At 33.1% G+C, this 9,010-nt stretch overlaps 1 long non-coding RNA gene across 1 annotated transcript; it reads right to left on the bottom strand.

The window, feature by feature from the left end:
• Positions 1-272: 272 nt before the first annotated feature.
• LOC126665119 (uncharacterized) lies at positions 273-993 on the bottom strand. Its single transcript, XR_007637526.2, has 2 exons — positions 917-993; positions 273-433 (listed from the first exon to the last, which is right to left on the bottom strand). It is a non-coding gene; the product is annotated as an uncharacterized LOC126665119 (long non-coding RNA).
• Between the last annotated feature and the right edge of the window lie 8,017 nt (positions 994-9,010).

The raw sequence follows: 9,010 nt of genomic DNA, 5'->3' as shown, positions 1-9,010 counted from the left end.
CCAGGCTCTGATACCAAGTTTGTCACGACCCATTTTCATGAATCGCGACCGGCGCTAGGGTATGGGTAATGTAGTACCGAAACCCGTAGCTAGCCTAACATTTAACACATAAATACATAAACCTGCAGAAAACCAATGCTCGGGGGCAACCGAGACTTCAGCCTAAACTAGCAGTTATAATAATCAACAATTAATATAACGTACATATTCAATTCTAAATCTAAAATAGATTGTCATAAACCGATATAATAATATAACATGCCAAAGCAATATAACCAGTCGAACCAATCCGACAAAACAACTGTAATAATAGTAAAGACGTCTAGTCAACTACTGCGGTCTAAGAATAAAATAGTTTGACAGTATATCAAAATAATGGAACCTCCGAGGAAAAGTAAATGCGGAGATCACCCGACTCTCTCAGATCATAACCCTGGGAAAATTGGGAAAACAACGGGGTCAGATATACTGAGATGAGTTCATACCACTATCTACATTTATTAAGTGGAAAACCTTTAAAACGTTTAAAACATTTAATAACGATATTACGGATAATAGTTGGAACCCTAATCCACAATTCTAAATAATAATTATAATCCAATAGGTCTGGTCCCGAGAGCTGAGCTACACCGAGTTACCACTGACCACACTTATACCAGAGTCCCGAGAGCTGAGCTACATCGAGTTACTCTACCTGGTCCCGAGAGCTATGCTCACACCGAGTTACCACATTTCCGTATATACCTTACCCAGATCAATACCGGTGCGCACGCAGTCCTAATGATGCCCATTAGGTAGCACGTTCCAACTAAGAGCCATAATATAAAAACAGTTCGAAATATACGTACAGTATATATATTTAATATTAAAATAACAATTTACTTAATAAAGCGGTAAATAGTAAATATAAACTCACTGCTTGCTAATCCACGTGAAATACCGGCAAGCAACTAACTCTGGTTCGCCTCTGAAGCACGAACAGTAGACGAGTCTAGACAAATAAAATAATTATTAAAATCAGACCCTAACTCTAGAGAGTACTAGACACCACACAAGATTAGCACAAATAATCACGTAGCAATTAAACAATCCAAAATAACACAAATATATCCAAAAGGTAATAACGCCCAATTAATATAAGTCTATTGAGTTCCCGCTTAAATCCAATTTATAAATATTATTTAATAACTTTAAATAACAAATAATTTCCAAATAGTGGGTTAGCCGAGTTACCAATAACTACCAAGCTAACCTCACTTGTCGGATGACCCAAGTCTAATCCGACTCAAAACGTTTATCAAATATAAACCCGAGTTTATCTTTATAAAACAATTTAACAAAATAATAATCCATTTTAAAAGCGGAACTCAATAACTTCAATATCAAGTAACCCAAGTTACGAACCAAAAACTTAATTGTATAGGTCAAATAAAAATTCAGGGACCAAATTGTATTTTAACCAAGTAGGGACTAAATGGTACTTTTGCCAATTAGGGGCTAAATTGCACTTTAGCCAATTTGATATCCGAAATCAATTTATTGCTTTTCTTTAAAATTAAAACCAATAATAAAGTTATTAACCAAAAATCCACTTAATTAAGTTATAAAATAAGTTTAGGGGCTAAATTGTAATTTAGCCAACTTTTGACAAAACGACATTTGAAAACAAATATAACTACCCGAGTAATTATATTAACTTAATTTATAAATAATTATCGCTTTACAAAATATCAATTACGATTTATAACGAATTAGAAAGTTACCAACAATCAAAGTTAAAATTAAAACTAAGGGAATTCATTTGATTTAGTTAAACTAAAATGATGATCAAGTTAGCTATTTAACCATCATTCTCAATTCAAACAAGAACAGAACCCCGCCTAAGCCTAAGGAATTCAATTGCAAAAACTCCATTGCTTATCTACTGAACCTATAACTTTTAATCACAAACATACTTAAGATCATAAACCAACTAGAGCATAATCAAAGGGCACAACACCAACCCAGAAACTCAACTTAGGCAAATAACCAAACATTAAAAACGTTAACAGTAACCATCATGCAAAAACGACAACACGAATCGAGGAGCGGAACTATGGAATAAACTCAATCCGAAAGCTTAAACTATTAACCACCAATCATGCCAAGGGATTCAACATGAATGAAGCAAAAACAAAGCCAAAAGAGGATGAAGGCATACGGCAGAAACCAGAAAACTGAAACAGAAGTTATAAAGCTTTAAAACGGAAACCGTACGGCGATTGAAACGAGATCGGCGGCGTACCGTTCAGCGGAATTGAGGTAGAAAACGTAGATACGTGAGTCTAGATCGTCTGGAATCAAACGGTTCTGATTTCGATCTAGAAACGAGAGAGAACGAACCAAATTACGTAATGTCGTTCAAGAACAAAATCTGGAAATCCAAGAATCAGAAAACTCACCGGACAGCGATCTTTGGCCGATGATAACGGCTTCGATACTCAGCGAAATGACAAGCGGAAAACGGCTAGGGTTTGTTTGCAGCGTGATGAAGGTTTTCTGTGAAGAAATCGACTTAAATAAACGTAGGGAAGTGGGCCGTAAACGAGGTCGAAAAGGGCTGGGCGAAGGGGTCAAGGGCTGCTCTGATTCCCGTACGGGAATGGCTTTCCAGCCCATGACTCCCGTACGGGAATGCCTGGTCTCGAACGAGACCAGGCCCAAAAAAGGAGATTCCCGTTCGGGAATTCCAATTCCCGAACGGGAATGAAAGAATTCTTTTTTTTTTTATTTTTAATTTAAAAAAAATAAAATTGGTTAAACCAATAAATCACACCCAAACCAAACAACTCGAACAAAGCCACTAATATCGAGATTACTTCAAAACGACCGGGAAAAATGTCGGAATTTAAATGTAAAAAAAATGTAAAATTTTACGGGATATTACATTAAGCCAAACGTTTACAAATGTTACGAAACAAATCCAAACGTTACACCTTTTTAGCAATTTAAGCCAAACGTTTACAAACGTTACCAAACAAATCCAAACATTTTTTTCATTTTAGCGATTGAAGCCAAACCTTTGGTTTTTAAACCAAACGTTTCACCTTTTTAGTGATTTAAGTCAAACGTTTACAAACATTATGGAACAAAAACAAACGTTTCACCTTTTTGGTAATTTAAGCCAAACGTTTAAAACGTTATGAAACAAATGAAAGCATTTCACCTTTTTAGCAATTTAAGCCAAACGTTTTTAAACGTCACGAAACAAATCCAGCCGTTTCACCTTTTTAGCGATTTCAGCCAAACGTTTACAAACGTTACGAAACAAATCCAAACGTTTTCCCATTTTAGCGATTTAAGCCAAACGTTTACAAAGGTTATTAAACATATCCAAACGTTTACCCTTTTTAGCAATTAAAGCCAAACGATTACAAACCTTTTTAGCGATTTATGTCAAACGTTTACAAACGTTACGAAACAAATTCAGACGTTTCCCCTTTTTAGCGATTGAAGCCAAACGTTTACAAACGATACGAAATAAATCCAAACGTTTCCCCTTTTTAGCGATTTAAGCCAAACGTTTACAAAAGTTACGAAACAAATCCAAAAATTTCACCTTTTTAGCGATTTAAGCCAAACGTTTACAAACGTTACGAAACAAATCCAAATGTTTAGCCTTTATAGCGATTTAAGCCAAATAATTACCAACGTTACGAAATAAATCTAAATGTTTCACCTTTTTAGCGATTTAAGCCAAACGTTTACAAACGTTACGAAACAAAACCAAATGTTTAAAACGTTACGAAACAAATCTAAACGTTTCACATTTTATGCGATTTAAGCCATACCATTACAAACGTTACGAAACAAAACCAAGTGTTTCACCTTTTTAGCAATTTAAGCCAAACATTTACAAACGTTTCGAAACAAATCCAAACATTTCACCTTTTTAGCGATTTATGCCAAACGTTTACAAAGGTTATGAAACAAATCCAAACGTTTCCCCTTTTTAGCAATTAAAGCCAAACGTTTACAAACCTTATTAGCGATTTATGCCAAACGTTTACAAACGTTATTTTCATAATCCAAACGTTTCACCTTTTTAGCGATTGAAGCCAAATGTTTACAAACGTTATGAAACAAATCCAAACATTTCACCTTTTTAGCGATATAAGCCAAAAGTTTACAAATGTTACTTAACGTTTGCAAACATTTCACCTTTTTAGCGATTTAAGCCAAACGTTTACAAAGGTTATGAAACAAATCCAAACGTTTTACCTTTTTAGCAATTTAAGCCAAACGTTTACAAAGGTTAAGAAACAAATCCAAATATTTCATCTTTTAAGCGAATTAAGCCAAACGTTTACAAAGGTTAAGAAACAAATCCAAATGTTTCACCTTTTTAGTAGTTTAAGCCAAACGTTTACAAACGTTACGAAACAAATCCAAGCGTTTCACATTTTTAGAAATTTAAGCCAAACGTTTACGAATGTTACGAAACAAATCCAAACGTTTCACCTTTTTAGCGATTTAAGCCAAACGTTTACAAAAGTTATGAAACAAATCCAAACGTTTCACCTTTTTAGCCATTTAAGCCAAACGTTTACAAAGGTTAAGAAACAAATCAAATTGTTTCACCTTTTTAGCAATTTAAGCCAAACGTTTACAAAGGATAAGAAACAATCAAAATGTTTCACCTTTTGAGCAATATAAGCCAAATGTTTACAAACGTTTCGAAACAAATCCAAGCGTTTCACCTTTTTAGCGATTGAAGCCAAACGTTTACAAACGTTACGAAACAAATCCAAATATTTCACGTTTTTAGCGATTTAAGCCAAAAGATTACAAACATTACGAAACAAATCCAAACGTTTCCCCATTTTAGGAATTTAAGCCATGCGTTTAAGATGTTACAAAAAAATCCAAACGTTTCACCTTTTGAGCAATTTAAACCCAACGTTTACAAACGTTACGAAACAAATCCAAACGTTACACCTTTTTAGCGATTTAAGCCAAACGTTTACAAACGTTACCAAACAAATCCAAACTTTTTTCCATTTTAGTGATTGAAGCCAAACCTTTGGAAATTAAACCAAATGTTTCACCTTTTTAGTGATTTAAGTCAAACGTTTACAAACGTTACGAAAAAAAAAACAAACATTTCACCTTTTTAGTGATTTAAGCTAAACGTTTAAAACGTTATGAAATAAATCAAAGCATTTCACCTTTTCAGTAATTTAAGCCAAACGTTTTTAAACGTTACAAAACAAATCCCACCGTTTCACCTTTTTATCGATATAAGCCAAACGTTTACAAACGTAACGAAACAAATCCAAATGTTTCACCTTTTTTAACAATTTAAGCCAAACGTTTACAAAGGTTAAGAAACAAATCAAAATGTTTCACCTTTTTAGCAATTTAAGCCAAACGTTTACAAACGTTACGAAACAAATCCAAGCATTTCACCTTTTTAGCGATTGGCTTAGAACGTTTACAAACGATAGGAAACAAATCCAAACATTTCACGTTTTTAGCTATTTAAGCCAAAAGTTTACAAACGTTACGAAACAAATCCAAACATTTCACCTTTTCAGCGATTTAAGCCAACCGTTTACAAAGGTTATGAAACAAATCCAAACGTTTCAACTTTTTAGCAACTAAACCCAAACGTTTACAAACGTTAAGAAACAAATCAAAATGTTTAACCTTTTTAGCAATTTAAGCCAAATGTTTAAAAAAGCTACGAAACAAATCCAAACGTTTCACCTTTTTAGCGATTGAAGCCAAACGTTTACAAACGTTGCGAAACAAATCCGAACATTTCACTTTTTAGCGATTTAAGCCAAAAGTTTAGGAACGTTACGAAACAAATCCAAACATTTCACCTTTTTAACGATTTAAGCCAAACGTTTACAAAGGTTGTGATAAAATCCAAACGTTTCATCTTTTTAGCAATTTAAGCCAAACGTTTACAAAGGTTAAGAAACAAATCAAAATGTTTCGCCTTTTTAGCAATTTAAGCCAAATGTTTACAAACGTTACAAAACAAATCCAAGCGTTTCACCTTTTTAGCGATTTAAGCCATACGTTTACAAAGGTTATGAAACAAATCCAAACGTTTCACCTTTTTAGCAATTTAAGCCAAACGTTTACAAAGGTTAAGAAACAAATCCAAATGTTTCACCTTTTTAGTAGTTTAAGCCAAACATTTACAAACGTTACGAAACAAATCCGAGCGTTTCACCTTTTTAGCAATTTAAACCAAACGTTACAAACGTTAAGAAACAAATCCAAACATTTCATCTTTTTAGTGATTTACGCCAAAAGTTTACAAAGGTTAAGAAACAAATCCAAATGTTTCACCTTTTTAGTTTACAAACGTTTCATATTTTTAGCAATTTAAGCCAAACGTTAACAATTTAATCCAAACTTTACAAACGTGACGAAAAAAATCCAAGCGTTTCACATTTTTAGCAATTTAAGCCAAACGTTTACAATACGAAACAAATCCAAATGTTTCACCTTTTTTGCGATATAAGCCAAAAATTTACAAATGTTATGAAACAAATCCAAACGTTTCACCTTTTTAGCAATTTAAGCTAAACGTTTACAAAGGTTAAGAAACAAATCAAAATATTTCACCTTTTTAGCAATTTAAGCCAAACGTTTACAAACTTTACGAAACAAATCCAAATATTTCACCTTTTTAGCGATTTAAGCCAAATGTTTACAAACGTTACTTAACGTTTGCAAACATTTCACCTTTTTAGCGATTTAAGCCAAACGTTTACAAAGGTTATGAAACAAATCCAAACGTTTCACCTTTTTAGCAGATTAAGCCAAACGTATACAAAGGCTAAGAGACAAATCCAAATGTTTCAGCTTTTTAGCAATTTAAGCCAAACGTTTACAAACGTTACAAAACAAATCCAAGCGTTTCCCCTTTTTAGCAATATAAGCAAAACGTTTACAAACGTTACAAAACTAATCCAAACGATTCACCTTTCTAGCGATTTAAGCCAAACGTTTACAAAGGTTATGAAACGAATCCAAACGTTTCACCTTTTTAGCAATTAAAGCCAAGCGTTTACAAACCTTTTTAGCGTTTTATGGCAAATGTTTACAAACGTTACGAAACAAATTTAAACGTTTCCCTTTTCTAGCGATTGAAGCCAAACGTTTCACCTTTTTCGCGATTGAAGCCAAACGTTTACAAACGTTACGAAGCAAATCCAAACGTTTCACCTTTTTGGCGATTGAAGCCAAACGTTTGCAAACGTTATGAAACAAATCCAAACATTTCACCTTTTTAGCAATTTAAGCCAAAAGTTTACAAACGTTACGAAACAAATCCAAACATTTCACCTTTTCAGCGATTTAAGCCAAACGTTTACAAATGTTATGAAACAAATCCAAACGTTTCACCTTTTTAGAAATTTAAGCCCAACGTTTACAAAGGTTAAGAAACAATCAAAATGTTTCACCTTTTGAGCAATTTAAGCCAAATGTTTACAAACATTTCAAAACAAATCAAAATGTTTAATCTTTTTAGCGATTGAAGCCAAACGTTTACAAACGTTACGAAACAAATCCAAACATTTCACGTTTTTAGCGATTTAAGCCAAAAGTTTACAAACATTACGAAACAAATCCAAACGTTTCCCCATTTTAGCAATTTAAGCCACACATTTAAAACGTTAGGAAAAAAAATCCAAACATTTCACCTTTTGAGCAATTTAAGCCAAACGTTTACAAACGTTACGAAACAAATCCAAACGTTACACCTTTTTAGCGATTTAAGCCAAACGTTTACAAACATTACCAAACAAATCCAAACTTTTTTCCATATTAGCGATTGAAGCCAAACCTTTGGAAATTATACCAAATGTTTCACCTTTTTAGTGATTTATGTCAAACGTTTACAAAAGTTACGGAACAAAAAAAAACATTTCACCTTTTTAGTGATTTAAGCTAAACGTTTAAAACGTTATGAAATAAATCAAAGCATTTCACATTTTCAGTAATTTAAGCCAAACGTTTTTAAACGTTACAAAACAAATCCAACCGTTTCACCTTTTTAGGGATTTAAGCCAAACGTTTACAAACGTTACGAAACAAATCCAAATGTTTCACCTTTTTTCGTAATTTAAGCCAAACGTTTACAAAGGATAAGAAAAAAATCAAAATGTTTCACCTTTTTAGCAATTTAAGCCAAATGTTTACAAACGTTACGAAACAAATCCAAGCATTTTACCTTTTTAGCGATTGGCTTAGAACGTTTACAAACAATAGGAAACAAATCCAAACATTTCACGTTTTTAGCAATTTAAGCTAAAAGTTTACAAACGTTACGAAACAAATCCAAACATTTCACCTTTTTAGCGATTTATGCAAAACGTTTACAAAGGTTAAGAAACAAATCCAAACGTTTCAACTTTTTAGCAACTAAAGCCAAACGTTTACAAAGGTTAAGAAACAAATCAAAATGTTTAACCTTTTTAGCAATTTAAGCCAAATGTTTACAAACGCTACGAAACAAATCCAAACGTTTCCCCATTTTAGCGAATTAAGCCCAACGTTTATAAACATTACGAAACAAAACCAAACGTTTACAAATGTTACTAAACAAATCCAAATGTTTACAAACGTTACGAAACATTTCCAAACGTTTCCCCATTATAGCAATTTAAGCCAAACGACTACAAAAGTTACGAAACAAATCCAAACGTTTCCCCTTTTTAGAGATTTAAGCCAAACGTTTACAAACGTTACGAAATAAATCCAAACGTTTCCTCATTTTATCGATTTAAGCAAAACGTTTACAAACGTAACGAAACAAATCCAAACGTTTTCCCTTTTTTGCGGATGAAGGCAAACGTTTACAAACATTACAAAACAAATCCAAACGTTTCGCCTTTTTAGCGATTTAAGCCAAACGTTTACAAACTTTACGAAAAAATCCAAGCGTTTCACCTTTTTAGCAATATAAGCCAAACGTTTGTTTTAAAACAAATCCAAACGTCCCCAT

The sequence above is a fragment of the Mercurialis annua genome, linkage group LG1-X, assembly GCF_937616625.2.
Source record: "Mercurialis annua linkage group LG1-X, ddMerAnnu1.2, whole genome shotgun sequence".
Taxonomy (NCBI): Eukaryota; Viridiplantae; Streptophyta; class Magnoliopsida; order Malpighiales; family Euphorbiaceae; genus Mercurialis; species Mercurialis annua.
Note: the sequence above shows the minus strand (reverse complement) of the source record. Positions and strands in the feature narration are given on the sequence as shown.